This window comes from Nelumbo nucifera, chromosome 4 (assembly GCF_055504915.1).
Source record: "Nelumbo nucifera cultivar China Antique chromosome 4, China Antique-T2T, whole genome shotgun sequence".
In the NCBI taxonomy this organism is placed as follows: Eukaryota; Viridiplantae; Streptophyta; class Magnoliopsida; order Proteales; family Nelumbonaceae; genus Nelumbo; species Nelumbo nucifera.
In genome coordinates, this window is record NC_142652.1 from 53,421,182 (window position 1) to 53,448,815 (window position 27,634).

Genomic DNA, 27,634 nt, shown 5'->3' on the forward strand with positions numbered 1-27,634 from the left:
TGCACAAGCTCCTACGTGAGCGGATTGTTTGCTTTTAAGATCTGCCGCACCACCGGATAAATGCAATACTATCGCGAGGCCCACAATGCACGACGAATGCCGAAAGCCCGGTTCCGGCATCGTTGCCATTCAGTAATGACGATCGTGCCGCAAATGGTCCGAGTATCCGACGCATTGTTTCCAGTTGTCTCCCAGAAACAACAAATGGAATTTGCAAATACAAATCAAAATAAAATATTAATAAACTTGGGGTGCAACACGAGGACTTCCAAGGAGGTCACCCATCCTAGTACTACTCTCGCCCAAGCACGCTTAACTTCGGAGTTCTGATGGGATCCGGTGCATTAGTGCTGGTATGATCGCACCCGTTTAATTCATGCTCGCATATATCTTTATGCACTATCTTGCTCCCCTCCATTAATTGTTTAAGACTTGAAAAAACTATGTATGCAGCCTTCCTCCCTTGGTAACCGTGCACAAGCTCCTACGTGAGCAGAGTGTTTGCTTTTCAGATCTGCCGAACCCCCGGATAGATGCAATACTATCGCGGGGCCCACAATGCACGACGAATGCGAAAAGCCCGGTTCTTGCATCGTTGCCATTCCGTAATGACGATCGTGCCGCAAATGGTCCGAGTATCTGACGCGTTGTTTCCAGTTTTATCGCCGAAACAACAAATGGAATTTGCAAATACAAATCAAAATAAAATATTAATAAAATTGGGGTGCAACACGAGGACTTCCAAGGAGGTCACCCATTCTAGTACTACTCTCGCCCAAGCACACTTAACTTCGGAGTTCTGATGGGATCCAGTGCATTAGTGCAGGTATGATCGCACCCGTTTAATTCATGCTCGCTTAGATCTTTATGCACTATCTTGCTCCCCTCCATTAATTGTTTTATATTTGAAAAAACTGTGTATGCAGCCTTCCTCCCTTGGTAACCGTGCACAAGCTCCTACGTGAGCGGATTGTTTGCTTTTCAGATCTGCCGCACCACCGGAGAAATGCAATACTATCGCGGGGCCCACAATGCACGACGAATGCCGAAAGCCCGGTTCCTGCATCGTTGCCATTCAGTAATGACGATCGTGCCGCAAATGGTCCGAGTATCCGACGCAATGTTTCCAGTTGTCTCCCAGAAACAACAAATGGAATTTGCAAATACAAATCAAAATAAAATATTAATAAAATTGGGGTGCAACACGAGGACTTCCCAGGAGGTCACCCATGCTAGTACTACTCTTCCCAAGCACGCCTAACTTCGAAGTTCTGATGGGATCCGGTGCAGTAGTGCTGGTATGATCGCACCCGTTTAATTTTTGCTCGCTTAGATCTTTATGCACTATCTTGCTCCCCTCCATTAATTGTTTTAGACTTCAAAAAACTGTGTATGCAGCCTTCCTCCCTTGGTAACCGTGCACAAGCTCCTACGTGAGCAGAGTGTTTGCTTTTCAGATCTGCCGCACCCCTGGATAGATGCAATACTATCGCAGGGCCCACAATGCATGACGAATGCCAAAAGCCCGGTTCTTGCATCGTTGCCATTCAGTAATGACGATTGTGCCGCAAATGGTCCGAATATCCGACGCGTTGTTTCCAGTTGTATCGCCGAAACAACAAATGGAATTTGCAAATACAAATCAAAATAAAATATTAATAAAATTGGGGTTTAACACGAGGACTTCCTAGGAGGTCACCCAATCTAGTACTACTCTCGCCCAAGCACGCTTAACTTCGAAGTTCTGATGGGATCCGGTGCATTAGTGCTGGTATGATCGCACCCGTTTAATTCATGCTCGCTTAGATCTTTATGCACTATCTTGCTCCCCTCCATTAATTGTTTTAGATTTGAAAAAACTGTGTATGCAGCCTTCCTCCCTTGGTAACCGTGCACAAGCTCCTACGTGAGCGGATTGTTTGCTTTTCAGATCTGCCGCACCACCGGTTAAATGCAATACTATCGCGGGGCCCACAATGCACGACGAATGCCGAAAGCCCGATTCCTGCATCGTGGCCATTCAGTAATGACGATCGTGCCGCAAATGGTCCGAGTATCCGACGCATTGTTTCCAGTTGTCTCCCAGAAACAACAAATGGAATTTGCAAATACAAATCAAAATAAAATATTAATAAAATTGGGGTGCAACACGAGGACTTCCCAGGTGGTCACCCATGCTAGTACTACTCTCGCCCAAGCACGCTTAACCTCGAAGTTCTGATGGGATCCGGTGCACTAGTGCTTGTATGATCGCACCCGTTTAATTCATGCTCGCTTAGATCTTTATGTACTATCTTGCTCCCCTCCATTAATTGTTTTAGACTTGAAAAAACTGTGTATGCAGCCTTCCTCCCTTGGTAACCGTGCACAAGCCCCTACGTAAGCAGTGTGTTTGATTTTCAGATCTGCCGCACCCCCGAATAGATGCAATACTATCGCGGGGCCCACAATGCACGACGAATGCCAAAAGCCCGGTTTTTGCACGGTTCCCATTCAGTAATGACGATCGTGCCGCAAATGGTCCGAGTATCCGGCGCGTTGTTTGCGTTTGTCTCGCCGAAACGACAAATGGAATTTGCAAATACGATATTGAAATAAAATATTAATAAAATTGGGGTGCAACACGAGGACTTCCCAGGAGGTCACCCATCCTAGTACTACTCTCGCCCAAGCACACTTAACTTCGGACTTCTGAATGGATCCGGTACATTAGTGCTGGTATGATCGCACCCGTTTAATTCATGCTCGCTTAAATCTTTATGCACTATCTTGCTCCCCTCCATTAATTGTTTTAGATTTGAAAAAAATGTGTATGCAGCCTTCCTCCCTTGGTAACCGTACACAAGCTCGTACGTGAGCGGAGTATTTGCTTTTCAGATCTGCCGCACCTCCGGATAGATGCAATACTATCGCGGGGCCCACAATGCATGAAAAATGCCGAAAGTCCGGTTCTTGCATCGTTGCCATTCAGTAATGACGATCGTGCCGCAAATGGTCCGCGTATCCGACGCGTTGTTTCCAGTTGTATTGCCGAAACAACAAATGGAATTTGCAAATACAAATCAAAATAAAATATTAATAAAATTTGGGTGCAACACGAGGACTTCCCAGGAGGTCACCCATTCTAGTACTACTCTCGCCCAAGCACACTTAACTTCGGAGTTCTGATGGGATCCGGTGCATTAGTGCTGGTATGATCGCACCCGTTTAATTCATGCTCGCTTAGATCATTATGCACTATCTTGCTCCCCTCCATTAATTGTTTTAGATTTGAAAAAACTGTGTATGCAGCCTTCCTCCCTTGTAAACCGTGCACAAGCTCCTACGTGAGCGGATTGTTTGCTTTTCAGATCTGCCGCACCACCGGATAAATGCAATACTATCGCGGGGCCCACAATGCACGACGAATGCCGAAAGCCCGGTTCCTGCATTGTTGCCATTCAGTAATGACGATCGTGCCGCAAATGGTCCGAGTATCCGACACATTGTTTCCAGTTGTCTCCCAGAAACAACAAATGGAATTTGCAAATACAAATCAAAATAAAATATTAATAAAATTGGGGTACAACAGGAGGACTTCCCAGGAGGTCACCCATCCTAGTACTACTCTCGCCCAAGCATGCTTAACTTTGGAGTTCTGATGGGATCCGGTGAATTAGTGCTGGTATGATCGCACCCGTTTAATTCATGCTCGCTTAGATCTTTATGCACTATCTTGCTCCCCTCCATTAATTGTTTTAGACTTGAAAAAACTGTGTATGCAGCCTTCCTCCCTTGGTAACCGTGCACAAGCTCCTACGTGAGCAGAGTGTTTGTTTTTCAGATCTGCCGCACTCCCGGATAGATGCAATACTATCGCGGGGCCCACAATGCATGACGAATGCCGAAAGCCCGGTTCCTACATCGTTGCCATTCAGTAATGACGATCGTGCCGCAAATGGTCCGAGTATCCGACGCATTGTTTCCAGTTGTCTCCCAGAAACAACAAATGGAATTTGCAAATACAAATCAAAATAAAATATTAATAAAATTGGGGTGCAACACAAGGACTTCCCAGGAGGTCACCCATCCAAGTACTACACTCGCCCAAGCACGCTTAACTTCGGAGTTCTAATGGGATCCGCTGCATCAGTGCTGGTATGATCACATCCATTTAATTCATGCAAACTTAAATCTTTATGCACTATCTTGCTCCCCTCCATTAATTGTTTTAGACTTGAAAAACTGTGTATGCATCCTTCCTCCCTTGGTAACCGTGCACAAGCTCCTACGTGAGCAGAGTGTTTGTTTTTCAGATCTGCCGCACCCCCGGATAGATGCAATACTATCGCGGGGCCCACAATGCACGACGAATGCCAAAAGCCCAGTTTTTGCACGGTTCCCATTCAGTAATGACGATCGTGCCGCAAATGGTCCGAGTATCCGGCGCGTTGTTTAAGTTTGTCTCGCCGAAACGACAAATGGAATTTGCAAATACGATATCGAAATAAAATATTAATAAAAGTGGGGTGCAACACGAGGACTTCCCAGGAGGTCACCCATCCTAGTACTTCTCTCGCCCAAGCACGCTTAACTTCGGAGTTCTGATGGATCCGATGCATTAGAGCTGGTATGATCGCACACGTTTAATTCATGTTCGCTAAGATCCTTATGCACTATCTTGCTCCCCTCCATTAATTGTTTTAGACTTGAAAAAACTGTGTATCAGCCTTCCTCCCTTGGTAACCGTTCACAAGCTCCTACGTGAGCGGATTGTTTGCTTTTCAGATCTGCCGCACCACCGGATAAATGCAATACTATCGCGGGGCCCACAATGCACGACGAATGCCGAAAGCCCGGTTCCTGCATCGTTGCCATTCAGTAATGACGATCGTGCCGCAAATGGTCCGAGTATCCGACGCATTGTTTCCAGTTGTCTCCCAGAAACAACAAATGGAATTTGCAAATACAAATCAAAATAAAATATTAATAAAATTGGGGTGCAACACGAGGACTTCCCAGGAGGTCACCCAACCTAGTACTACTCTCGATCAATCACGCTTAACTTCGGAGTTATAATGGGATCCGGTGCATTAGTGCTGGTATGATCGCACCCGTTTAATTCATGCTCGCTTAGATCTTTATGCACTATCTTGCTCCCCTCCATTAATTGTTTTAGATTTGAAAAAACTGTGTATGCAGCCTTCCTCCCTTGGTAACCGTGCACAAGCTCCTACGTGAGCGGATTGTTTGCTTTTCAGATCTGCCGCACCACCGGATAAATGCAATACTATCGCGGGGCCCACAATGCACGACGAATGCCGAAAGCCCGGTTCCTGCATCGTTGCCATTCAGTAATGACGATCGTGCCGCAAATGGTCCGAGTATCCGACGCATTGTTTCCAGTTGTCTCCCATAAACAACAAATGGAATTTGCAAATACAAATCAAAATAAAATATTAATAAAATTGGGGTGCAACACGAGGACTTCCCAGGAGGTCACCCATGCTAGTACTACTCTCGCCCAAGCACGCTTAACTTCAATGTTCTGATGGGATCCGGTGCATTAGTGCTGGTATGATCGCACCCGTTTAATTCATGCTCGCTTAGATCTTTATGCACTATCTTGCTCCCCTCCATTAATTGTTTTAGACTTGAAAAAACTGTGTATGCAGCCTTCCTCCCTTGGTAACCGTGCACAAGCTCCTACGTGAGCAGAGTGTTTGCTTTTCAGATCTGTCGCACCCCCGGATAGATGCAATACTATCGCAGGGCCCACAATGCATGACGAATGCCAAAAGCCCGGTTCTTGCATCGTTGCCATTCAGTAATGACGATCGTGCCGCAAATGGTCCGAATATCCGACGCGTTGTTTCCAGTTGTATCGCCGAAACAACAAATGGAATTTGCAAATACAAATCAAAACAAAATATTAATAAAATTGGGGTGCAACACGAGGACTTCCAAGGAGGTCACCCATTCTAGTACTACTCTCGCCCAAGCACGCTTAACTTCGGAGTTCTAATGGGATCCGGTGCATTAGTGCTGGTATGATCGCACCCGTTTAATTCATGCTCGCTTAGATCTTTATGCACTATCTTGCTCCCCTCCATTAATTGTTTTAGATTTGAAAAAACTGTGTATGCAGCCATCCTCCCTTGGTAACCGTGCACAAGCTCCTACGTGAGCGGATTGTTTGCTTTTCAGATCTGCCGCACCACCGGATAAATGCAATACTATCGCGGGGCCCACAATGCACGACGAATGCCGAAAGCCCGGTTCCGGCATCGTTGCCATTCAGTAATGACGATCGTGCCGCAAATGGTCCGAGTATCCGACGCATTGTTTCCAGTTGTCTCCCAGAAACAACAAATGGAATTTGCAAATACAAATCAAAATAAAATATTAATAAACTTGGGGTGCAACACGAGGACTTCCAAGGAGGTCACCCATCCTAGTACTACTCTCGCCCAAGCACGCTTAACTTCGGAGTTCTGATGGGATCCGGTGCATTAGTGCTGGTATGATCGCACCCGTTTAATTCATGCTCGCATATATCTTTATGCACTATCTTGCTCCCCTCCATTAATTGTTTAAGACTTGAAAAAACTATGTATGCAGCCTTCCTCCCTTGGTAACCGTGCACAAGCTCCTACGTGAGCAGAGTGTTTGCTTTTCAGATCTGCCGAACCCCTGGATAGATGCAATACTATCGCGGGGCCCACAATGCACGACGAATGCGAAAAGCCCGGTTCTTGCATCGTTGCCATTCCGTAATGACGATCGTGCCGCAAATGGTCCGAGTATCTGACGCGTTGTTTCCAGTTTTATCGCCGAAACAACAAATGGAATTTGCAAATACAAATCAAAATAAAATATTAATAAAATTGGGGTGCAACACGAGGACTTCCAAGGAGGTCACCCATTCTAGTACTACTCTCGCCCAAGCACACTTAACTTCGGAGTTCTGATGGGATCCGGTGCATTAGTGCAGGTATGATCGCACCCGTTTAATTCATGCTCGCTTAGATCTTTATGCACTATCTTGCTCCCCTCCATTAATTGTTTTATATTTGAAAAAACTGTGTATGCAGCCTTCCTCCCTTGGTAACCGTGCACAAGCTCCTACGTGAGCGGATTGTTTGCTTTTCAGATCTGCCGCACCACCGGAGAAATGCAATACTATCGCGGGGCCCACAATGCACGACGAATGCCGAAAGCCCGGTTCCTGCATCGTTGCCATTCAGTAATGACGATCGTGCCGCAAATGGTCCGAGTATCCGACGCAATGTTTCCAGTTGTCTCCCAGAAACAACAAATGGAATTTGCAAATACAAATCAAAATAAAATATTAATAAAATTGGGGTGCAACACGAGGACTTCCCAGGAGGTCACCCATGCTAGTACTACTCTTCCCAAGCACGCCTAACTTCGAAGTTCTGATGGGATCCGGTGCAGTAGTGCTGGTATGATCGCACCCGTTTAATTTTTGCTCGCTTAGATCTTTATGCACTATCTTGCTCCCCTCCATTAATTGTTTTAGACTTCAAAAAACTGTGTATGCAGCCTTCCTCCCTTGGTAACCGTGCACAAGCTCCTACGTGAGCAGAGTGTTTGCTTTTCAGATCTGCCGCACCCCTGGATAGATGCAATACTATCGCAGGGCCCACAATGCATGACGAATGCCAAAAGCCCGGTTCTTGCATCGTTGCCATTCAGTAATGACGATTGTGCCGCAAATGGTCCGAATATCCGACGCGTTGTTTCCAGTTGTATCGCCGAAACAACAAATGGAATTTGCAAATACAAATCAAAATAAAATATTAATAAAATTGGGGTTTAACACGAGGACTTCCTAGGAGGTCACCCAATCTAGTACTACTCTCGCCCAAGCACGCTTAACTTCGAAGTTCTGATGGGATCCGGTGCATTAGTGCTGGTATGATCGCACCCGTTTAATTCATGCTCGCTTAGATCTTTATGCACTATCTTGCTCCCCTCCATTAATTGTTTTAGATTTGAAAAAACTGTGTATGCAGCCTTCCTCCCTTGGTAACCGTGCACAAGCTCCTACGTGAGCGGATTGTTTGCTTTTCAGATCTGCCGCACCACCGGATAAATGCAATACTATCGCGGGGCCCACAATGCACGACGAATGCCGAAAGCCCGGTTCCGGCATCGTTGCCATTCAGTAATGACGATCGTGCCGCAAATGGTCCGAGTATCCGACGCATTGTTTCCAGTTGTCTCCCAGAAACAACAAATGGAATTTGCAAATACAAATCAAAATAAAATATTAATAAACTTGGGGTGCAACACGAGGACTTCCAAGGAGGTCACCCATCCTAGTACTACTCTCGCCCAAGCACGCTTAACTTCGGAGTTCTGATGGGATCCGGTGCATTAGTGCTGGTATGATCGCACCCGTTTAATTCATGCTCGCATATATCTTTATGCACTATCTTGCTCCCCTCCATTAATTGTTTAAGACTTGAAAAAACTATGTATGCAGCCTTCCTCCCTTGGTAACCGTGCACAAGCTCCTACGTGAGCAGAGTGTTTGCTTTTCAGATCTGCCGAACCCCCGGATAGATGCAATACTATCGCGGGGCCCACAATGCACGACGAATGCGAAAAGCCCGGTTCTTGCATCGTTGCCATTCCGTAATGACGATCGTGCCGCAAATGGTCCGAGTATCTGACGCGTTGTTTCCAGTTTTATCGCCGAAACAACAAATGGAATTTGCAAATACAAATCAAAATAAAATATTAATAAAATTGGGGTGCAACACGAGGACTTCCAAGGAGGTCACCCATTCTAGTACTACTCTCGCCCAAGCACACTTAACTTCGGAGTTCTGATGGGATCCGGTGCATTAGTGCAGGTATGATCGCACCCGTTTAATTCATGCTCGCTTAGATCTTTATGCACTATCTTGCTCCCCTCCATTAATTGTTTTATATTTGAAAAAACTGTGTATGCAGCCTTCCTCCCTTGGTAACCGTGCACAAGCTCCTACGTGAGCGGATTGTTTGCTTTTCAGATCTGCCGCACCACCGGAGAAATGCAATACTATCGCGGGGCCCACAATGCACGACGAATGCCGAAAGCCCGGTTCCTGCATCGTTGCCATTCAGTAATGACGATCGTGCCGCAAATGGTCCGAGTATCCGACGCAATGTTTCCAGTTGTCTCCCAGAAACAACAAATGGAATTTGCAAATACAAATCAAAATAAAATATTAATAAAATTGGGGTGCAACACGAGGACTTCCCAGGAGGTCACCCATGCTAGTACTACTCTTCCCAAGCACGCCTAACTTCGAAGTTCTGATGGGATCCGGTGCAGTAGTGCTGGTATGATCGCACCCGTTTAATTTTTGCTCGCTTAGATCTTTATGCACTATCTTGCTCCCCTCCATTAATTGTTTTAGACTTCAAAAAACTGTGTATGCAGCCTTCCTCCCTTGGTAACCGTGCACAAGCTCCTACGTGAGCAGAGTGTTTGCTTTTCAGATCTGCCGCACCCCTGGATAGATGCAATACTATCGCAGGGCCCACAATGCATGACGAATGCCAAAAGCCCGGTTCTTGCATCGTTGCCATTCAGTAATGACGATTGTGCAGCAAATGGTCCGAATATCCGACGCGTTGTTTCCAGTTGTATCGCCGAAACAACAAATGGAATTTGCAAATACAAATCAAAATAAAATATTAATAAAATTGGGGTTTAACACGAGGACTTCCTAGGAGGTCACCCAATCTAGTACTACTCTCGCCCAAGCACGCTTAACTTCGAAGTTCTGATGGGATCCGGTGCATTAGTGCTGGTATGATCGCACCCGTTTAATTCATGCTCGCTTAGATCTTTATGCACTATCTTGCTCCCCTCCATTAATTGTTTTAGATTTGAAAAAACTGTGTATGCAGCCTTCCTCCCTTGGTAACCGTGCAGAAGCTCCTACGTGAGCGGATTGTTTGCTTTTCAGATCTGCCGCACCACCGGTTAAATGCAATACTATCGCGGGGCCCACAATGCACGACGAATGCCGAAAGCCCGATTCCTGCATCGTGGCCATTCAGTAATGACGATCGTGCCGCAAATGGTCCGAGTATCCGACGCATTGTTTCCAGTTGTCTCCCAGAAACAACAAATGGAATTTGCAAATACAAATCAAAATAAAATATTAATAAAATTGGGGTGCAACACGAGGACTTCCCAGGTGGTCACCCATGCTAGTACTACTCTCGCCCAAGCACGCTTAACTTCGAAGTTCTGATGGGATCCGGTGCACTAGTGCTTGTATGATCGCACCCGTTTAATTCATGCTCGCTTAGATCTTTATGTACTATCTTGCTCCCCTCCATTAATTGTTTTAGACTTGAAAAAACTGTGTATGCAGCCTTCCTCCCTTGGTAACCGTGCACAAGCTCCTACGTAAGCAGTGTGTTTGATTTTCAGATCTGCCGCACCCCCGAATAAATGCAATACTATCGCGGGGCCCACAATGCACGACGAATGCCAAAAGCCCGGTTTTTGCACGGTTCCCATTCAGTAATGACGATCGTGCCGCAAATGGTCCGAGTATCCGGCGCGTTGTTTGCGTTTGTCTCGCCGAAACGACAAATGGAATTTGCAAATACGATATCGAAATAAAATATTAATAAAATTGGGGTGCAACACGAGGACTTCCCAGGAGGTCACCCATCCTAGTACTACTCTCGCCCAAGCACACTTAACTTCGGACTTCTGATGGGATCCGGTACATTAGTGCTGGTATGATCGCACCCGTTTAATTCATGCTCGCTTAGATCTTTATGCACTATCTTGCTCCCCTCCATTAATTGTTTTAGATTTGAAAAAAATGTGTATGCTGCCTTCCTCCCTTGGTAACCGTACACAAGCTCGTACGTGAGCGGAGTATTTGCTTTTCAGATCTGCCGCACCTCCGGATAGATGCAATACTATCGCGGGGCCCACAATGCATGAAAAATGCCGAAAGTCCGGTTCTTGCATCGTTGCCATTCAGTAATGACGATCGTGCCGCAAATGGTCCGCGTATCCGACGCGTTGTTTCCAGTTGTATTGCCGAAACAACAAATGGAATTTGCAAATACAAATCAAAATAAAATATTAATAAAATTTGGGTGCAACACGAGGACTTCCCAGGAGGTCACCCATTCTAGTACTACTCTCGCCCAAGCACACTTAACTTCGGAGTTCTGATGGGATCCGGTGCATTAGTGCTGGTATGATCGCACCCGTTTAATTCATGCTCGCTTAGATCATTATGCACTATCTTGCTCCCCTCCATTAATTGTTTTAGATTTGAAAAAACTGTGTATGCAGCCTTCCTCCCTTGTAAACCGTGCACAAGCTCCTACGTGAGCGGATTGTTTGCTTTTCAGATCTGCCGCACCACCGGATAAATGCAATACTATCGCGGGGCCCACAATGCACGACGAATGCCGAAAGCCCGGTTCCTGCATTGTTGCCATTCAGTAATGACGATCGTGCCGCAAATGGTCCGAGTATCCGACACATTGTTTCCAGTTGTCTCCCAGAAACAACAAATGGAATTTGCAAATACAAATCAAAATAAAATATTAATAAAATTGGGGTACAACAGGAGGACTTCCCAGGAGGTCACCCATCCTAGTACTACTCTCGCCCAAGCATGCTTAACTTTGGAGTTCTGATGGGATCCGGTGGATTAGTGCTGGTATGATCGCACCCGTTTAATTCATGCTCGCTTAGATCTTTATGCACTATCTTGCTCCCCTCCATTAATTGTTTTAGACTTGAAAAAACTGTGTATGCAGCCTTCCTCCCTTGGTAACCGTGCACAAGCTCCTACGTGAGCAGAGTGTTTGTTTTTCAGATCTGCCGCACTCCCGGATAGATGCAATACTATCGCGGGGCCCACAATGCATGACGAATGCCGAAAGCCCGGTTCCTACATCGTTGCCATTCAGTAATGACGATCGTGCCGCAAATGGTCCGAGTATCCGACGCATTGTTTCCAGTTGTCTCCCAGAAACAACAAATGGAATTTGCAAATACAAATCAAAATAAAATATTAATAAAATTGGGGTGCAACACAAGGACTTCCCAGGAGGTCACCCATCCAAGTACTACACTCGCCCAAGCACGCTTAACTTCGGAGTTCTAATGGGATCCGCTGCATCAGTGCTGGTATGATCACATCCATTTAATTCATGCAAGCTTAAATCTTTATGCACTATCTTGCTCCCCTCCATTAATTGTTTTAGACTTGAAAAACTGTGTATGCATCCTTCCTCCCTTGGTAACCGTGCACAAGCTCCTACGTGAGCAGAGTGTTTGTTTTTCAGATCTTCCGCACCCCCGGATAGATGCAATACTATCGCGGGGCCCACAATGCACGACGAATGCCAAAAGCCCAGTTTTTGCACGGTTCCCATTCAGTAATGACGATCGTGCCGCAAATGGTCCGAGTATCCGGCGCGTTGTTTAAGTTTGTCTCGCCGAAACGACAAATGGAATTTGCAAATACGATATCGAAATAAAATATTAATAAAATTGGGGTGCAACACGAGGACTTCCCAGGAGGTCACCCATCCTAGTACTTCTCTCGCCCAAGCACGCTTAACTTCGGAGTTCTGATGGATCCGATGCATTAGAGCTGGTATGATCGCACACGTTTAATTCATGTTCGCTTAGATCCTTATGCACTATCTTGCTCCCCTCCATTAATTGTTTTAGACTTGAAAAAACTGTGTATCAGCCTTCCTCCCTTGGTAACCGTTCACAAGCTCCTACGTGAGCGGATTGTTTGCTTTTCAGATCTGCCGCACCACCGGATAAATGCAATACTATCGCGGGGCCCACAATGCACGACGAATGCCGAAAGCCCGGTTCCTGCATCGTTGCCATTCAGTAATGACGATCGTGCCGCAAATGGTCCGAGTATCCGACGCATTGTTTCCAGTTGTCTCCCAGAAACAACAAATGGAATTTGCAAATACAAATCAAAATAAAATATTAATAAAATTGGGGTGCAACACGAGGACTTCCCAGGAGGTCACCCAACCTAGTACTACTCTAGATCAATCACGCTTAACTTCGGAGTTATAATGGGATCCGGTGCATTAGTGCTGGTATGATCGCACCCGTTTAATTCATGCTCGCTTAGATCTTTATGCACTATCTTGCTCCCCTCCATTAATTGTTTTAGATTTGAAAAAACTGTGTATGCAGCCTTCCTCCCTTGGTAACCGTGCACAAGCTCCTACGTGAGCGGATTGTTTGCTTTTCAGATCTGCCGCACCACCGGATAAATGCAATACTATCGCGGGGCCCACAATGCACGACGAATGCCGAAAGCCCGGTTCCTGCATCGTTGCCATTCAGTAATGACGATCGTGCCGCAAATGGTCCGAGTATCCGACGCATTGTTTCCAGTTGTCTCCCATAAACAACAAATGGAATTTGCAAATACAAATCAAAATAAAATATTAATAAAATTGGGGTGCAACACGAGGACTTCCCAGGAGGTCACCCATGCTAGTACTACTCTCGCCCAAGCACGCTTAACTTCAATGTTCTGATGGGATCCGGTGCATTAGTGCTGGTATGATCGCACCCGTTTAATTCATGCTCGCTTAGATCTTTATGCACTATCTTGCTCCCCTCCATTAATTGTTTTAGACTTGAAAAAACTGTGTATGCAGCCTTCCTCCCTTGGTAACCGTGCACAAGCTCCAACGTGAGCAGAGTGTTTGCTTTTCAGATCTGTCGCACCCCCGGATAGATGCAATACTATCGCAGGGCCCACAATGCATGACGAATGCCAAAAGCCCGGTTCTTGCATCGTTGCCATTCAGTAATGACGATCGTGCCGCAAATGGTCCGAATATCCGACGCGTTGTTTCCAGTTGTATCGCCGAAACAACAAATGGAATTTGCAAATACAAATCAAAACAAAATATTAATAAAATTGGGGTGCAACACGAGGACTTCCAAGGAGGTCACCCATTCTAGTACTACTCTCGCCCAAGCACGCTTAACTTCGGAGTTCTAATGGGATCCGGTGCATTAGTGCTGGTATGATCGCACCCGTTTAATTCATGCTCGCTTAGATCTTTATGCACTATCTTGCTCCCCTCCATTAATTGTTTTAGATTTGAAAAAACTGTGTATGCAGCCATCCTCCCTTGGTAACCGTGCACAAGCTCCTACGTGAGCGGATTGTTTGCTTTTCAGATCTGCCGCACCACCGGATAAATGCAATACTATCGCGGGGCCCCCAATGCACGACGAATGCCGAAAGCCCGGTTCCGGCATCGTTGCCATTCAGTAATGACGATCGTGCCGCAAATGGTCCGAGTATCCGACGCATTGTTTCCAGTTGTCTCCCAGAAACAACAAATGGAATTTGCAAATACAAATCAAAATAAAATATTAATAAACTTGGGGTGCAACACGAGGACTTCCAAGGAGGTCACCCATCCTAGTACTACTCTCGCCCAAGCACGCTTAACTTCGGAGTTCTGATGGGATCCGGTGCATTAGTGCTGGTATGATCGCACCCGTTTAATTCATGCTCGCATATATCTTTATGCACTATCTTGCTCCCCTCCATTAATTGTTTAAGACTTGAAAAAACTATGTATGCAGCCTTCCTCCCTTGGTAACCGTGCACAAGCTCCTACGTGAGCAGAGTGTTTGCTTTTCAGATCTGCCGAACCCCCGGATAGATGCAATACTATCGCGGGGCCCACAATGCACGACGAATGCGAAAAGCCCGGTTCTTGCATCGTTGCCATTCCGTAATGACGATCGTGCCGCAAATGGTCCGAGTATCTGACGCGTTGTTTCCAGTTTTATCGCCGAAACAACAAATGGAATTTGCAAATACAAATCAAAATAAAATATTAATAAAATTGGGGTGCAACACGAGGACTTCCAAGGAGGTCACCCATTCTAGTACTACTCTCGCCCAAGCACACTTAACTTCGGAGTTCTGATGGGATCCGGTGCATTAGTGCAGGTATGATCGCACCCGTTTAATTCATGCTCGCTTAGATCTTTATGCACTATCTTGCTCCCCTCCATTAATTGTTTTATATTTGAAAAAACTGTGTATGCAGCCTTCCTCCCTTGGTAACCGTGCACAAGCTCCTACGTGAGCGGATTGTTTGCTTTTCAGATCTGCCGCACCACCGGAGAAATGCAATACTATCGCGGGGCCCACAATGCACGACGAATGCCGAAAGCCCGGTTCCTGCATCGTTGCCATTCAGTAATGACGATCGTGCCGCAAATGGTCCGAGTATCCGACGCAATGTTTCCAGTTGTCTCCCAGAAACAACAAATGGAATTTGCAAATACAAATCAAAATAAAATATTAATAAAATTGGGGTGCAACACGAGGACTTCCCAGGAGGTCACCCATGCTAGTACTACTCTTCCCAAGCACGCCTAACTTCGAAGTTCTGATGGGATCCGGTGCAGTAGTGCTGGTATGATCGCACCCGTTTAATTTTTGCTCGCTTAGATCTTTATGCACTATCTTGCTCCCCTCCATTAATTGTTTTAGACTTCAAAAAACTGTGTATGCTGCCTTCCTCCCTTGGTAACCGTGCACAAGCTCCTACGTGAGCAGAGTGTTTGCTTTTCAGATCTGCCGCACCCCTGGATAGATGCAATACTATCGCAGGGCCCACAATGCATGACGAATGCCAAAAGCCCGGTTCTTGCATCGTTGCCATTCAGTAATGACGATTGTGCCGCAAATGGTCCGAATATCCGACGCGTTGTTTCCAGTTGTATCGCCGAAACAACAAATGGAATTTGCAAATACAAATCAAAATAAAATATTAATAAAATTGGGGTGCAACACGAGGACTTCCTAGGAGGTCACCCAATCTAGTACTACTCTCGCCCAAGCACGCTTAACTTCGAAGTTCTGATGGGATCCGGTGCATTAGTGCTGGTATGATCGCACCCGTTTAATTCATGCTCGCTTAGATCTTTATGCACTATCTTGCTCCCCTCCATTAATTGTTTTAGATTTGAAAAAACTGTGAATGCAGCCTTCCTCCCTTGGTAACCGTGCACAAGCTCCTACGTGAGCGGATTGTTTGCTTTTCAGATCTGCCGCACCACCGGTTAAATGCAATACTATCGCGGGGCCCACAATGCACGACGAATGCCGAAAGCCCGATTCCTGCATCGTGGCCATTCAGTAATGACGATCGTGCCGCAAATGGTCCGAGTATCCGACGCATTGTTTCCAGTTGTCTCCCAGAAACAACAAATGGAATTTGCAAATACAAATCAAAATAAAATATTAATAAAATTGGGGTGCAACACGAGGACTTCCCAGGTGGTCACCCATGCTAGTACTACTCTCGCCCAAGCACGCTTAACTTCGAAGTTCTGATGGGATCCGGTGCACTAGTGCTTGTATGATCGCACCCGTTTAATTCATGCTCGCTTAGATCTTTATGTACTATCTTGCTCCCCTCCATTAATTGTTTTAGACTTGAAAAAACTGTGTATGCAGCCTTCCTCCCTTGGTAACCGTGCACAAGCTCCTACGTAAGCAGTGTGTTTGATTTTCAGATCTGCCGCACCCCCGAATAGATGCAATACTATCGCGGGGCCCACAATGCACGACGAATGCCAAAAGCCCGGTTTTTGCACGGTTCCCATTCAGTAATGACGATCGTGCCGCAAATGGTCCGAGTATCCGGCGCGTTGTTTGCGTTTGTCTCGCCGAAACGACAAATGGAATTTGCAAATACGATATCGAAATAAAATATTAATAAAATTGGGGTGCAACACGAGGACTTCCCAGGAGGTCACCCATCCTAGTACTACTCTCGCCCAAGCACACTTAACTTCGGACTTCTGATGGGATCCGGTACATTAGTGCTGGTATGATCGCACCCGTTTAATTCATGCTCGCTTAGATCTTTATGCACTATCTTGCTCCCCTCCATTAATTGTTTTAGATTTGAAAAAAATGTGTATGCAGCCTTCCTCCCTTGGTAACCGTACACAAGCTCCTACGTGAGCGGAGTATTTGCTTTTCAGATCTGCCGCACCTCCGGATAGATGCAATACTATCGCGGGGCCCACAATGCATGAAAAATGCCGAAAGTCCGGTTCTTGCATCGTTGCCATTCAGTAATGACGATCGTGCCGCAAATGGTCCGCGTATCCGACGCGTTGTTTCCAGTTGTATCGCCGAAACAACAAATGGAATTTGCAAATACAAATCAAAATAAAATATTAATAAAATTGGGGTGCAACACGAGGACTTCCCAGGAGGTCACCCATTCTAGTACTACTCTCGCCCAAGCACACTTAACTTCGGAGTTCTGATGGGATCCGGTGCATTAGTGCTGGTATGATCACACCCGTTTAATTCATGCTCGCTTAGATCTTTGTGCACTATCTTGCTCCCCTCCTTTAATTGTTTTAGATTTGAAAAAACTGTGTATGCAGACTTCCTCCCTTGGAAACCGTGCACAAGCTCCTACGTGAGCGGATTGTTTGCTTTTCAGATCTGCCGCACCACCGGATAAATGCAATACTATCGCGGGGCCCACAATACACGACGAATGCCGAATGCCCGGTTCCTGCATCGTTGCCATTCAGTAATGACGATCGTGCCGCAAATGGTCCGAGTATCCGAGACATTGTTTCCAGTTGTCTCCCAGAAACAACAAATGGAATTTGCAAATACAAATCAAAATAAAATATTAATAAAATTGGGGTGCAACACGAGGACTTCCCAGGAGGTCACCCATCCTACTACTACTCTCGCCCAAGCACGCTTAACTTAGGAGTTTTGATGGGATCCGGTGCATTAGTGTTGGTATGATCGCAACCGGTTAATTCATGCTCGCTTAGATCTTTATGCACTATCTTGCTCCCCTCCATTAACTGTTTTAGACTTGAAAAAACTGTGTATGCAGCCTTCCTCCCTTGGTAACCGTGCACAAGCTCCTACGTGAGCAGAGTGTTTGCTTTTCAGATCTGCCGCACCGCCGGATAAATGCAATTCAATCGCAGGGCCCACAATGCACGACGAATGCCAAAAGCCCGGTTTTTGCACGGTTCCCATTCAGTAATGACGATCGTGCCGCAAATGGTCCGAGTATCCGGCGCGTTGTTTGCGTTTGTCTCGCCGAAACGACAAATGGAATTTGCAAATACGATATCGAAATTAAATATTAATAAAATTGGGGTGCAACACGAGGACTTCCCAGGAGGTCACCCATCCTAGTACTACTCTCGCCCAAGCACACTTAACTTCGGACTTCTGATGGGATCCGGTACATTAGTGCTGGTATGATCGCACCCGTTTAATTCATGCTCGCTTAGATCTTTATGCACTATCTTGCTCCCCTCCATTAATTGTTTTAGATTTGAAAAAAATGTGTATGCAGCCTTCCTCCCTTGGTAACCGTACACAAGCTCCTACGTGAGCGGAGTATTTGCTTTTCAGATCTGCCGCACCTCCGGATAGATGCAATACTATCGCGGGGCCCACAATGCATGAAAAATGCCGAAAGTCCGGTTCTTGCATCGTTGCCATTCAGTAATGACGATCGTGCCGCAAATGGTCCGCGTATCCGACGCGTTGTTTCCAGTTGTATCGCCGAAACAACAAATGGAATTTGCAAATACAAATCAAAATAAAATATTAATAAAATTGGGGTGCAACACGAGGACTTCCCAGGAGGTCACCCATTCTAGTACTACTCTCGCCCAAGCACACTTAACTTCGGAGTTCTGATGGGATCCGGTGCATTAGTGCTGGTATGATCACACCCGTTTAATTCATGCTCGCTTAGATCTTTGTGCACTATCTTGCTCCCCTCCTTTAATTGTTTTAGATTTGAAAAAACTGTGTATGCAGACTTCCTCCCTTGGAAACCGTGCACAAGCTCCTACGTGAGCGGATTGTTTGCTTTTCAGATCTGCCGCACCACCGGATAAATGCAATACTATCACGGGGCCCACAATACACGACGAATGCCGAATGCCCGGTTCCTGCATCGTTGCCATTCAGTAATGACGATCGTGCCGCAAATGGTCCGAGTATCCGAGACATTGTTTCCAGTTGTCTCCCAGAAAAAACAAATGGAATTTGCAAATACAAATCAAAATAAAATATTAATAAAATTGGGGTGCAACACGAGGACTTCCCAGGAGGTCACCCATCCTACTACTACTCTCGCCCAAGCACGCTTAACTTAGGAGTTTTGATGGGATCCGGTGCATTAGTGTTGGTATGATCGCAACCGTTTAATTCATGCTCGCTTAGATCTTTATGCACTATCTTGCTCCCCTCCATTAACTGTTTTAGACTTCAAAAAACTGTGTATGCAGCCTTCCTCCCTTGGTAACCGTGCACAAGCTCCTACGTGAGCAGAGTGTTTGCTTTTCAGATCTGCCGCACCGCCGGATAAATGCAATACTATCGCAGGGCCCACAATGCACGACGAATGCCAAAAGCCCGGTTTTTGCACGGTTCCCATTCAGTAATGACGATCGTGCCGCAAATGGTCCGAGTATCCGGCGCGTTGTTTGCGTTTGTCTCGCCGAAACGACAAATGGAATTTGCAAATACGATATCGAAATTAAATATTAATAAAATTGGGGTGCAACACGAGGACTTCCCAGGAGGTCACCCATTCTAGTACTACTCTCGCCCAAGCACACTTAACTTCGGAGTTCTAATGGGATCCGGTGCATTAGTGCTTGTATGATCGCACCCGTTTAATTCATGCTCGCTTAGATCTTTATGCACTATCTTGCTCCCCTCCATTAATTGTTTTAGATTTGAAAAAACTGTGTATGCAGCCTTCCTCCCTTGGTAACCGTGCACAAGCTCCTACGTGAGCGGACTGTTTGCTTTTCAGATCTGCCGCACCACCGGATAAATGCAATACTATCGCGGGGCCCACAATGCACGACGAATGCCGAAAGCCCGGTTCCTGCATCGTTGCCATTCAGTAATGACGATCGTGCCGCAAATGGTCCGAGTATCCGACGCATTGTTTCCAGTTGTCTCCCAGAAACAACAAATGGAATTTGCAAATACAAATCAAAATAAAATATTAATAAACTTGGGGTGCAACACGAGGACTTCCCAGGAGGTCACCCATCCTAGTACTACTCTCGCCCAAGCACGCTTAACGTCGGAGTTCTGATGGGATCCGGTGCATTAGTGCTGGTATGATCGCACCCGTTTAATTCATGCTCGCATAGATCTTTATGCACTATCTTGCTCCCCTCCATTAATTGTTTAAGACTTGAAAAAACTATGTATGCAGCCTTCCTCCCTTGGTAACCGTGCACAAGCTCCTACGTGAGCAGAGTGTTTGCTTTTCAGATCTGCCGCACCCCCGGATAGATGCAATACTATCGCGGGGCCCACAATGCACGACGAATGCGAAAAGCCCGGTTCTTGCATCGTTGCCATTCCGTAATGGCGATCGTGCCGCAAATGGTCCGAGTATCTGACGCGTTGTTTCCAGTTGTATCGCCGAAACAACAAATGGAATTTGCAAATACAAATCAAAATAAAATATTAATAAAATTGGGGTGCAACACGAGGACTTCCAAGGAGGTCACCCATTCTAGTACTACTCTCGCCCAAGCACACTTAACTTCGGAGTTCTGATGGGATCCGGTGCATTAGTGCAGGTATGATCGCACCCGTTTAATTCATGCTCGCTTAGATCTTTATGCACTATCTTGCTCCCCTCCATTAATTGTTTTAGATTTGAAAAAACTGTGTATGCAGCCTTCCTCCCTTGGTAACCGTGCACAAGCTCCTACGTGAGCGGATTGTTTGCTTTTCAGATCTGCCGCACCACCGGAGAAATGCAATACTATCGCGGGGCCCACAATGCACGACGAATGCCGAAAGCCCGGTTCCTGCATCGTTGCCATTCAGTAATGACGATCGTGCCGCAAATGGTCCGAGTATCCGACGTAATGTTTCCAGTTGTCTCCCAGAAACAACAAATGGAATTTGCAAATACAAATCAAAATAAAATATTAATAAAATTGGGGTGCAACACGAGGACTTCCCAGGAGGTCACCCATGCTAGTACTACTCTTCCCAAGCACGCCTAACTTCGAAGTTCTGATGGGATCCGGTGCAGTAGTGCTGGTATGATCGCACCCGTTTAATTTTTGCTCGCTTAGATCTTTATGCACTATCTTGCTCCCCTCCATTAATTGTTTTAGACTTGAAAAAACTGTGTATTCAGCCTTCCTCCCTTGGTAACCGTGCACAAGCTCCTACGTGAGCAGAGTGTTTGCTTTTCAGATCTGCCGCACCCCTGGATAGATGCAATACTATCGCAGGGCCCACAATGCATGACGAATGCCAAAAGCCCGGTTCTTGCATCGTTGCCATTCAGTAATGACGATTGTGCCGCAAATGGTCCGAATATCCGACGTGTTGTTTCCAGTTGTATCGCCGAAACAACAAATGGAATTTGCAAATACAAATCAAAATAAAATATTAATAAAATTGGGGTGCAACACGAGGACTTCCTAGGAGGTCACCCATTCTAGTACTACTCTCGCCCAAGCACGCTTAACTTCGAAGTTCTGATGGGATCCGGTGCATTAGTGCTGGTATGATCGCACCCGTTTAATTCATGCTCGCTTAGATCTTTATGCACTATCTTGCTCCCCTCCATTAATTGTTTTAGATTTGAAAAAACTGTGTATGCAGCCTTCCTCCCTTGGTAACCGTGCACAAGCTCCTACGTGAGCGGATTGTTTGCTTTTCAGATCTGCCGCACCACCGGTTAAATGCAATACTATCGCGGGGCCCACAATGCACGACGAATGCCGAAAGCCCGATTCCTGCATCATGGCCATTCAGTAATGACGATCGTGCCGCAAATGGTCCGAGTATCCGACGCATTGTTTCCAGTTGTCTCCCAGAAACAACAAATGGAATTTGCAAAAACAAATCAAAATAAAATATTAATAAAATTGGGGTGCAACACGAGGACTTCCCAGGTGGTCACCCATGCTAGTACTACTCTCGCCCAAGCACGCTTAACTTCGAAGTTCTGATGGGATCCGGTGCACTAGTGCTTGTATGATCGCACCCGTTTAATTCATGCTCGCTTAGATCTTTATGTACTATCTTGCTCCCCTCCATTAATTGTTTTAGACTTGAAAAAACTGTGTATGCAGCCTTCCTCCCTTGGTAACCGTGCACAAGCTCCTACGTAAGCAGTGTGTTTGATTTTCAGATCTGCCGCACCCCCGAATAGATGCAATACTATCGCGGGGCCCACAATGCACGACGAATGCCAAAAGCCCGGTTTTTGCACGGTTCCCATTCAGTAATGACGATCGTGCCGCAAATGGTCCGAGTATCCGGCGCGTTGTTTGCGTTTGTCTCGCCGAAACGACAAATGGAATTTGCAAATACGATATCGAAATAAAATATTAATAAAATTGGGGTGCAACACGAGGACTTCCCAGGAGGTCACCCATCCTAGTACTACTCTCGCCCAAGCACACTTAACTTCGGACTTCTGATGGGATCCGGTACATTAGTGCTGGTATGATCGCACCCGTTTAATTCATGCTCGCTTAGATCTTTATGCACTATCTTGCTCCCCTCCATTAATTGTTTTAGATTTGAAAAAAATGTGTATGCAGCCTTCCTCCCTTGGTAACCGTACACAAGCTCCTACGTGAGCGGAGTATTTGCTTTTCAGATCTGCCGCACCTCCGGATAGATGCAATACTATCGCGGGGCCAACAATGCATGAAAAATGCCGAAAGTCCGGTTCTTGCATCGTTGCCATTCAGTAATGACGATCGTGCCGCAAATGGTCCGCGTATCCGACGCGTTGTTTCCAGTTGTATCGCCGAAACAACAAATGGAATTTGCAAATACAAATCAAAATAAAATATTAATAAAATTGGGGTGCAACACGAGGACTTCCCAGGAGGTCACCCATTCTAGTACTACTCTCGCCCAAGCACACTTAACTTCGGAGTTCTGATGGGATCCGGTGCATTAGTGCTGGTATGATCACACCCGTTTAATTCATGCTCGCTTAGATCTTTGTGCACTATCTTGCTCCCCTCCTTTAATTGTTTTAGATTTGAAAAAACTGTGTATGCAGACTTCCTCCCTTGGAAACCGTGCACAAGCTCCTACGTGAGCGGATTGTTTGCTTTTCAGATCTGCCGCACCACCGGATAAATGCAATACTATCGCGGGGCCCACAATACACGACGAATGCCGAATGCCCGGTTCCTGCATCGTTGCCATTCAGTAATGACGATCGTGCCGCAAATGGTCCGAGTATCCGAGACATTGTTTCCAGTTGTCTCCCAGAAACAACAAATGGAATTTGCAAATACAAATCAAAATAAAATATTAATAAAATTGGGGTGCAACACGAGGACTTCCCAGGAGGTCACCCATCCTACTACTACTCTCGCCCAAGCACGCTTAACTTAGGAGTTTTGATGGGATCCGGTGCATTAGTGTTGGTATGATCGCAACCGTTTAATTCATGCTCGCTTAGATCTTTATGCACTATCTTGCTCCCCTCCATTAACTGTTTTAGACTTGAAAAAACTGTGTATGCAGCCTTCCTCCCTTGGTAACCGTGCACAAGCTCCTACGTGAGCAGAGTGTTTGCTTTTCAGATCTGCCGCACCGCCGGATAAATGCAATACAATCGCAGGGCCCACAATGCACGACGAATGCCAAAAGCCCGGTTTTTGCACGGTTCCCATTCAGTAATGACGATCGTGCCGCAAATGGTCCGAGTATCCGGCGCGTTGTTTGCGTTTGTCTCGCCGAAACGACAAATGGAATTTGCAAATACGATATCGAAATTAAATATTAATAAAATTGGGGTGCAACACGAGGACTTCCCAGGAGGTCACCCATCCTAGTACTACTCTCGCCCAAGCACACTTAACTTCGGACTTCTGATGGGATCCGGTACATTAGTGCTGGTATGATCGCACCCGTTTAATTCATGCTCGCTTAGATCTTTATGCACTATCTTGCTCCCCTCCATTAATTGTTTTAGATTTGAAAAAAATGTGTATGCAGCCTTCCTCCCTTGGTAACCGTACACAAGCTCCTACGTGAGCGGAGTATTTGCTTTTCAGATCTGCCGCACCTCCGGATAGATGCAATACTATCGCGGGGCCCACAATGCATGAAAAATGCCGAAAGTCCGGTTCTTGCATCGTTGCCATTCAGTAATGACGATCGTGCCGCAAATGGTCCGCGTATCCGACGCGTTGTTTCCAGTTGTATCGCCGAAACAACAAATGGAATTTGCAAATACAAATCAAAATAAAATATTAATAAAATTGGGGTGCAACACGAGGACTTCCCAGGAGGTCACCCATTCTAGTACTACTCTCGCCCAAGCACACTTAACTTCGGAGTTCTGATGGGATCCGGTGCATTAGTGCTGGTATGATCACACCCGTTTAATTCATGCTCGCTTAGATCTTTGTGCACTATCTTGCTCCCCTCCTTTAATTGTTTTAGATTTGAAAAAACTGTGTATGCAGACTTCCTCCCTTGGAAACCGTGCACAAGCTCCTACGTGAGTGGATTGTTTGCTTTTCAGATCTGCCGCACCACCGGATAAATGCAATACTATCGCGGGGCCCACAATACACGACGAATGCCGAATGCCCGGTTCCTGCATCGTTGCCATTCAGTAATGACGATCGTGCCGCAAATGGTCCGAGTATCCGAGACATTGTTTCCAGTTGTCTCCCAGAAACAACAAATGGAATTTGCAAATACAAATCAAAATAAAATATTAATAAAATTGGGGTGCAACACGAGGACTTCCCAGGAGGTCACCCATCCTACTACTACTCTCGCCCAAGCACGCTTAACTTAGGAGTTTTGATGGGATCCGGTGCATTAGTGTTGGTATGATCGCAACCGTTTAATTCATGCTCGCTTAGATCTTTATGCACTATCTTGCTCCCCTCCATTAACTGTTTTAGACTTGAAAAAACTGTGTATGCAGCCTTCCTCCCTTGGTAACCGTGCACAAGCTCCTACGTGAGCAGAGTGTTTGCTTTTCAGATCTGCCGCACCGCCGGATAAATGCAATACAATCGCAGGGCCCACAATGCACGACGAATGCCAAAAGCCCGGTTTTTGCACGGTTCCCATTCAGTAATGACGATCGTGCCGCAAATGGTCCGAGTATCCGGCGCGTTGTTTGCGTTTGTCTCGCCGAAACGACAAATGGAATTTGCAAATACGATATCGAAATTAAATATTAATAAAATTGGGGTGCAACACGAGGACTTCCCAGGAGGTCACCCATCCTAGTACTACTCTCGCCCAAGCACACTTAACTTCGGACTTCTGATGGGATCCGGTACATTAGTGCTGGTATGATCGCACCCGTTTAATTCATGCTCGCTTAGATCTTTATGCACTATCTTGCTCCCCTCCATTAATTGTTTTAGATTTGAAAAAAATGTGTATGCAGCCTTCCTCCCTTGGTAACCGTACACAAGCTCCTACGTGAGCGGAGTATTTGCTTTTCAGATCTGCCGCACCTCCGGATAGATGCAATACTATCGCGGGGCCCACAATGCATGAAAAATGCCAAAAGTCCGGTTCTTGCATCGTTGCCATTCAGTAATGACGATCGTGCCGCAAATGGTCCGCGTATCCGACGCGTTGTTTCCAGTTGTATCGCCGAAACAACAAATGGAATTTGCAAATACAAATCAAAATAAAATATTAATAAAATTGGGGTGCAACACGAGGACTTCCCAGGAGGTCACCCATTCTAGTACTACTCTCGCCCAAGCACACTTAACTTCGGAGTTCTGATGGGATCCGGTGCATTAGTGCTGGTATGATCACACCCGTTTAATTCATGCTCGCTTAGATCTTTGTGCACTATCTTGCTCCCCTCCTTTAATTGTTTTAGATTTGAAAAAACTGTGTATGCAGACTTCCTCCCTTGGAAACCGTGCACAAGCTCCTACGTGAGCGGATTGTTTGCTTTTCAGATCTGCCGCACCACCGGATAAATGCAATACTATCGCGGGGCCCACAATACACGACGAATGCCGAATGCCCGGTTCCTGCATCGTTGCCATTCAGTAATGACGATCGTGCCGCAAATGGTCCGAGTATCCGAGACATTGTTTCCAGTTGTCTCCCAGAAACAACAAATGGAATTTGCAAATACAAATCAAAATAAAATATTAATAAAATTGGGGTGCAACACGAGGACTTCCCAGGAGGTCACCCATCCTACTACTACTCTCGCCCAAGCACGCTTAACTTAGGAGTTTTGATGGGATCCGGTGCATTAGTGTTGGTATGATCGCAACCGTTTAATTCATGCTCGCTTAGATCTTTATGCACTATCTTGCTCCCCTCCATTAACTGTTTTAGACTTGAAAAAACTGTGTATGCAGCCTTCCTCCCTTGGTAACCGTGCACAAGCTCCTACGTGAGCAGAGTGTTTGCTTTTCAGATCTGCCGCACCGCCGGATAAATGCAATACTATCGCAGGGCCCACAATGCACGACGAATGCCAAAAGCCCGGTTTTTGCACGGTTCCCATTCAGTAATGACGATCGTGCCGCAAATGGTCCGAGTATCCGGCGCGTTGTTTGCGTTTGTCTCGCCGAAACGACAAATGGAATTTGCCAATACGATATCGAAATTAAATATTAATAAAATTGGGGTGCAACACGAGGACTTCCCAGGAGGTCACCCATTCTAGTACTACTCTCGCCCAAGCACACTTAACTTCGGAGTTCTAATGGGATCCGGTGCATTAGTGCTTGTATGATCGCACCCGTTTAATTCATGCTCGCTTAGATCTCTATGCACTATCTTGCTCCCCTCCATTAATTGTTTTAGATTTGAAAAAACTGTGTATGCAGCCTTCCTCCCTTGGTAACCGTGCACAAGCTCCTACGTGAGCGGACTGTTTGCTTTTCAGATCTGCCGCACCACCGGATAAATGCAATACTATCGCGGGGCCCACAATGCACGACGAATGCCGAAAGCCCGGTTCCTGCATCGTTGCCATTCAGTAATGACGATCGTGCCGCAAATGGTCCGAGTATCCGACGCATTGTTTCCAGTTGTCTCCCAGAAACAACAAATGGAATTTGCAAATACAAATCAAAATAAAATATTAATAAACTTGGGGTGCAACACGAGGACTTCCCAGGAGGTCACCCATCCTAGTACTACTCTCGCCCAAGCACGCTTAACTTCGGAGTTCTGATGGGATCCGGTGCATTAGTGCTGGTATGATCGCACCCGTTTAATTCATGCTCGCATAGATCTTTATGCACTATCTTGCTCCCCTCCATTAATTGTTTAAGACTTGAAAAAACTATGTATGCAGCCTTCCTCCCTTGGTAACCATGCACAAGCTCCTACGTGAGCAGAGTGTTTGCTTTTCAGATCTGCCGCACCCCCGGATAGATGCAATACTATCGCGGGGCCCACAATGCACGACGAATGCGAAAAGCCCGGTTCTTGCATCGTTGCCATTCCGTAATGGCGATCGTGCCGCAAATGGTCCGAGTATCTGACGCGTTGTTTCCAGTTGTATCGCCGAAACA

General features: G+C 46.1%; 37 non-coding genes and 21 pseudogenes across 37 annotated transcripts; all 58 read right to left on the bottom strand.

Annotated features, from left to right (window-relative positions):
• Positions 1 to 248: 248 nt before the first annotated feature.
• On the bottom strand, positions 249 to 367 carry LOC148799264 (5S ribosomal RNA). Its single transcript, XR_016071964.1, has one exon. It is a non-coding gene; the product is annotated as a 5S ribosomal RNA (ribosomal RNA).
• A 354-nt stretch (positions 368 to 721) lies between these two features.
• Positions 722 to 840, bottom strand: LOC148799265 (5S ribosomal RNA). Its single transcript, XR_016069095.1, has one exon. It is a non-coding gene; the product is annotated as a 5S ribosomal RNA (ribosomal RNA).
• A 354-nt stretch (positions 841 to 1,194) lies between these two features.
• LOC148799266 (5S ribosomal RNA) lies at positions 1,195 to 1,312 on the bottom strand (annotated as a pseudogene).
• A 354-nt stretch (positions 1,313 to 1,666) lies between these two features.
• Positions 1,667 to 1,785, bottom strand: LOC148799267 (5S ribosomal RNA; annotated as a pseudogene).
• Positions 1,786 to 2,139: 354 nt separating this feature from the next.
• On the bottom strand, positions 2,140 to 2,258 carry LOC148799268 (5S ribosomal RNA; annotated as a pseudogene).
• A 355-nt stretch (positions 2,259 to 2,613) lies between these two features.
• Positions 2,614 to 2,732, bottom strand: LOC148799269 (5S ribosomal RNA; annotated as a pseudogene).
• A 354-nt stretch (positions 2,733 to 3,086) lies between these two features.
• LOC148799270 (5S ribosomal RNA) lies at positions 3,087 to 3,205 on the bottom strand. Its single transcript, XR_016072072.1, has one exon. It is a non-coding gene; the product is annotated as a 5S ribosomal RNA (ribosomal RNA).
• A 354-nt stretch (positions 3,206 to 3,559) lies between these two features.
• LOC148799271 (5S ribosomal RNA) lies at positions 3,560 to 3,678 on the bottom strand (annotated as a pseudogene).
• Positions 3,679 to 4,032: 354 nt separating this feature from the next.
• LOC148799272 (5S ribosomal RNA) lies at positions 4,033 to 4,151 on the bottom strand. Its single transcript, XR_016070334.1, has one exon. It is a non-coding gene; the product is annotated as a 5S ribosomal RNA (ribosomal RNA).
• Positions 4,152 to 4,505: 354 nt separating this feature from the next.
• On the bottom strand, positions 4,506 to 4,623 carry LOC148799273 (5S ribosomal RNA; annotated as a pseudogene).
• A 353-nt stretch (positions 4,624 to 4,976) lies between these two features.
• Positions 4,977 to 5,095, bottom strand: LOC148799274 (5S ribosomal RNA; annotated as a pseudogene).
• A 354-nt stretch (positions 5,096 to 5,449) lies between these two features.
• On the bottom strand, positions 5,450 to 5,568 carry LOC148799275 (5S ribosomal RNA). The gene has a single exon (XR_016070611.1). It is a non-coding gene; the product is annotated as a 5S ribosomal RNA (ribosomal RNA).
• A 354-nt stretch (positions 5,569 to 5,922) lies between these two features.
• On the bottom strand, positions 5,923 to 6,041 carry LOC148799276 (5S ribosomal RNA). The gene has a single exon (XR_016073282.1). It is a non-coding gene; the product is annotated as a 5S ribosomal RNA (ribosomal RNA).
• A 354-nt stretch (positions 6,042 to 6,395) lies between these two features.
• LOC148799277 (5S ribosomal RNA) lies at positions 6,396 to 6,514 on the bottom strand. The gene has a single exon (XR_016071965.1). It is a non-coding gene; the product is annotated as a 5S ribosomal RNA (ribosomal RNA).
• A 354-nt stretch (positions 6,515 to 6,868) lies between these two features.
• On the bottom strand, positions 6,869 to 6,987 carry LOC148799278 (5S ribosomal RNA). The gene has a single exon (XR_016074740.1). It is a non-coding gene; the product is annotated as a 5S ribosomal RNA (ribosomal RNA).
• Positions 6,988 to 7,341: 354 nt separating this feature from the next.
• LOC148799279 (5S ribosomal RNA) lies at positions 7,342 to 7,459 on the bottom strand (annotated as a pseudogene).
• A 354-nt stretch (positions 7,460 to 7,813) lies between these two features.
• Positions 7,814 to 7,932, bottom strand: LOC148799280 (5S ribosomal RNA; annotated as a pseudogene).
• A 354-nt stretch (positions 7,933 to 8,286) lies between these two features.
• LOC148799281 (5S ribosomal RNA) lies at positions 8,287 to 8,405 on the bottom strand. The gene has a single exon (XR_016071966.1). It is a non-coding gene; the product is annotated as a 5S ribosomal RNA (ribosomal RNA).
• Positions 8,406 to 8,759: 354 nt separating this feature from the next.
• Positions 8,760 to 8,878, bottom strand: LOC148799282 (5S ribosomal RNA). The gene has a single exon (XR_016074741.1). It is a non-coding gene; the product is annotated as a 5S ribosomal RNA (ribosomal RNA).
• A 354-nt stretch (positions 8,879 to 9,232) lies between these two features.
• On the bottom strand, positions 9,233 to 9,350 carry LOC148799283 (5S ribosomal RNA; annotated as a pseudogene).
• A 354-nt stretch (positions 9,351 to 9,704) lies between these two features.
• On the bottom strand, positions 9,705 to 9,823 carry LOC148799284 (5S ribosomal RNA; annotated as a pseudogene).
• Positions 9,824 to 10,177: 354 nt separating this feature from the next.
• Positions 10,178 to 10,296, bottom strand: LOC148799285 (5S ribosomal RNA). Its single transcript, XR_016070494.1, has one exon. It is a non-coding gene; the product is annotated as a 5S ribosomal RNA (ribosomal RNA).
• A 355-nt stretch (positions 10,297 to 10,651) lies between these two features.
• LOC148799286 (5S ribosomal RNA) lies at positions 10,652 to 10,770 on the bottom strand. Its single transcript, XR_016075658.1, has one exon. It is a non-coding gene; the product is annotated as a 5S ribosomal RNA (ribosomal RNA).
• A 354-nt stretch (positions 10,771 to 11,124) lies between these two features.
• LOC148799287 (5S ribosomal RNA) lies at positions 11,125 to 11,243 on the bottom strand. Its single transcript, XR_016072073.1, has one exon. It is a non-coding gene; the product is annotated as a 5S ribosomal RNA (ribosomal RNA).
• A 354-nt stretch (positions 11,244 to 11,597) lies between these two features.
• Positions 11,598 to 11,716, bottom strand: LOC148799288 (5S ribosomal RNA; annotated as a pseudogene).
• Positions 11,717 to 12,070: 354 nt separating this feature from the next.
• LOC148799289 (5S ribosomal RNA) lies at positions 12,071 to 12,189 on the bottom strand. The gene has a single exon (XR_016070336.1). It is a non-coding gene; the product is annotated as a 5S ribosomal RNA (ribosomal RNA).
• Positions 12,190 to 12,543: 354 nt separating this feature from the next.
• Positions 12,544 to 12,661, bottom strand: LOC148799290 (5S ribosomal RNA; annotated as a pseudogene).
• Positions 12,662 to 13,014: 353 nt separating this feature from the next.
• On the bottom strand, positions 13,015 to 13,133 carry LOC148799291 (5S ribosomal RNA; annotated as a pseudogene).
• A 354-nt stretch (positions 13,134 to 13,487) lies between these two features.
• LOC148799292 (5S ribosomal RNA) lies at positions 13,488 to 13,606 on the bottom strand. Its single transcript, XR_016070612.1, has one exon. It is a non-coding gene; the product is annotated as a 5S ribosomal RNA (ribosomal RNA).
• A 354-nt stretch (positions 13,607 to 13,960) lies between these two features.
• LOC148799293 (5S ribosomal RNA) lies at positions 13,961 to 14,079 on the bottom strand. The gene has a single exon (XR_016073283.1). It is a non-coding gene; the product is annotated as a 5S ribosomal RNA (ribosomal RNA).
• A 354-nt stretch (positions 14,080 to 14,433) lies between these two features.
• On the bottom strand, positions 14,434 to 14,552 carry LOC148799294 (5S ribosomal RNA). The gene has a single exon (XR_016071967.1). It is a non-coding gene; the product is annotated as a 5S ribosomal RNA (ribosomal RNA).
• Positions 14,553 to 14,906: 354 nt separating this feature from the next.
• Positions 14,907 to 15,025, bottom strand: LOC148799295 (5S ribosomal RNA). Its single transcript, XR_016074742.1, has one exon. It is a non-coding gene; the product is annotated as a 5S ribosomal RNA (ribosomal RNA).
• A 354-nt stretch (positions 15,026 to 15,379) lies between these two features.
• Positions 15,380 to 15,497, bottom strand: LOC148799296 (5S ribosomal RNA; annotated as a pseudogene).
• A 354-nt stretch (positions 15,498 to 15,851) lies between these two features.
• On the bottom strand, positions 15,852 to 15,970 carry LOC148799297 (5S ribosomal RNA). The gene has a single exon (XR_016075385.1). It is a non-coding gene; the product is annotated as a 5S ribosomal RNA (ribosomal RNA).
• A 354-nt stretch (positions 15,971 to 16,324) lies between these two features.
• On the bottom strand, positions 16,325 to 16,443 carry LOC148799298 (5S ribosomal RNA). Its single transcript, XR_016070495.1, has one exon. It is a non-coding gene; the product is annotated as a 5S ribosomal RNA (ribosomal RNA).
• A 355-nt stretch (positions 16,444 to 16,798) lies between these two features.
• Positions 16,799 to 16,917, bottom strand: LOC148799299 (5S ribosomal RNA). The gene has a single exon (XR_016075659.1). It is a non-coding gene; the product is annotated as a 5S ribosomal RNA (ribosomal RNA).
• A 354-nt stretch (positions 16,918 to 17,271) lies between these two features.
• Positions 17,272 to 17,390, bottom strand: LOC148799300 (5S ribosomal RNA). The gene has a single exon (XR_016072270.1). It is a non-coding gene; the product is annotated as a 5S ribosomal RNA (ribosomal RNA).
• Positions 17,391 to 17,744: 354 nt separating this feature from the next.
• On the bottom strand, positions 17,745 to 17,863 carry LOC148799301 (5S ribosomal RNA; annotated as a pseudogene).
• Positions 17,864 to 18,218: 355 nt separating this feature from the next.
• On the bottom strand, positions 18,219 to 18,337 carry LOC148799302 (5S ribosomal RNA). Its single transcript, XR_016075660.1, has one exon. It is a non-coding gene; the product is annotated as a 5S ribosomal RNA (ribosomal RNA).
• A 354-nt stretch (positions 18,338 to 18,691) lies between these two features.
• Positions 18,692 to 18,810, bottom strand: LOC148799303 (5S ribosomal RNA). Its single transcript, XR_016072272.1, has one exon. It is a non-coding gene; the product is annotated as a 5S ribosomal RNA (ribosomal RNA).
• Positions 18,811 to 19,164: 354 nt separating this feature from the next.
• Positions 19,165 to 19,283, bottom strand: LOC148799304 (5S ribosomal RNA; annotated as a pseudogene).
• A 355-nt stretch (positions 19,284 to 19,638) lies between these two features.
• On the bottom strand, positions 19,639 to 19,757 carry LOC148799305 (5S ribosomal RNA). The gene has a single exon (XR_016075823.1). It is a non-coding gene; the product is annotated as a 5S ribosomal RNA (ribosomal RNA).
• Positions 19,758 to 20,111: 354 nt separating this feature from the next.
• Positions 20,112 to 20,230, bottom strand: LOC148799306 (5S ribosomal RNA). Its single transcript, XR_016071350.1, has one exon. It is a non-coding gene; the product is annotated as a 5S ribosomal RNA (ribosomal RNA).
• Positions 20,231 to 20,584: 354 nt separating this feature from the next.
• On the bottom strand, positions 20,585 to 20,703 carry LOC148799307 (5S ribosomal RNA). The gene has a single exon (XR_016074743.1). It is a non-coding gene; the product is annotated as a 5S ribosomal RNA (ribosomal RNA).
• Positions 20,704 to 21,057: 354 nt separating this feature from the next.
• Positions 21,058 to 21,175, bottom strand: LOC148799308 (5S ribosomal RNA; annotated as a pseudogene).
• Positions 21,176 to 21,529: 354 nt separating this feature from the next.
• Positions 21,530 to 21,648, bottom strand: LOC148799309 (5S ribosomal RNA). Its single transcript, XR_016074957.1, has one exon. It is a non-coding gene; the product is annotated as a 5S ribosomal RNA (ribosomal RNA).
• A 354-nt stretch (positions 21,649 to 22,002) lies between these two features.
• Positions 22,003 to 22,121, bottom strand: LOC148799310 (5S ribosomal RNA). The gene has a single exon (XR_016070497.1). It is a non-coding gene; the product is annotated as a 5S ribosomal RNA (ribosomal RNA).
• A 355-nt stretch (positions 22,122 to 22,476) lies between these two features.
• LOC148799311 (5S ribosomal RNA) lies at positions 22,477 to 22,595 on the bottom strand. The gene has a single exon (XR_016075661.1). It is a non-coding gene; the product is annotated as a 5S ribosomal RNA (ribosomal RNA).
• A 354-nt stretch (positions 22,596 to 22,949) lies between these two features.
• Positions 22,950 to 23,068, bottom strand: LOC148799312 (5S ribosomal RNA). Its single transcript, XR_016072273.1, has one exon. It is a non-coding gene; the product is annotated as a 5S ribosomal RNA (ribosomal RNA).
• A 354-nt stretch (positions 23,069 to 23,422) lies between these two features.
• Positions 23,423 to 23,541, bottom strand: LOC148799313 (5S ribosomal RNA; annotated as a pseudogene).
• A 355-nt stretch (positions 23,542 to 23,896) lies between these two features.
• On the bottom strand, positions 23,897 to 24,015 carry LOC148799314 (5S ribosomal RNA). Its single transcript, XR_016075662.1, has one exon. It is a non-coding gene; the product is annotated as a 5S ribosomal RNA (ribosomal RNA).
• A 354-nt stretch (positions 24,016 to 24,369) lies between these two features.
• Positions 24,370 to 24,488, bottom strand: LOC148799315 (5S ribosomal RNA). Its single transcript, XR_016072274.1, has one exon. It is a non-coding gene; the product is annotated as a 5S ribosomal RNA (ribosomal RNA).
• Positions 24,489 to 24,842: 354 nt separating this feature from the next.
• On the bottom strand, positions 24,843 to 24,961 carry LOC148799316 (5S ribosomal RNA; annotated as a pseudogene).
• A 355-nt stretch (positions 24,962 to 25,316) lies between these two features.
• LOC148799317 (5S ribosomal RNA) lies at positions 25,317 to 25,435 on the bottom strand. The gene has a single exon (XR_016075664.1). It is a non-coding gene; the product is annotated as a 5S ribosomal RNA (ribosomal RNA).
• Positions 25,436 to 25,789: 354 nt separating this feature from the next.
• LOC148799318 (5S ribosomal RNA) lies at positions 25,790 to 25,908 on the bottom strand. Its single transcript, XR_016072275.1, has one exon. It is a non-coding gene; the product is annotated as a 5S ribosomal RNA (ribosomal RNA).
• A 354-nt stretch (positions 25,909 to 26,262) lies between these two features.
• On the bottom strand, positions 26,263 to 26,381 carry LOC148799319 (5S ribosomal RNA; annotated as a pseudogene).
• A 355-nt stretch (positions 26,382 to 26,736) lies between these two features.
• LOC148799320 (5S ribosomal RNA) lies at positions 26,737 to 26,855 on the bottom strand. Its single transcript, XR_016075824.1, has one exon. It is a non-coding gene; the product is annotated as a 5S ribosomal RNA (ribosomal RNA).
• Positions 26,856 to 27,209: 354 nt separating this feature from the next.
• Positions 27,210 to 27,328, bottom strand: LOC148799321 (5S ribosomal RNA). Its single transcript, XR_016068774.1, has one exon. It is a non-coding gene; the product is annotated as a 5S ribosomal RNA (ribosomal RNA).
• Positions 27,329 to 27,634: the final 306 nt, after the last annotated feature.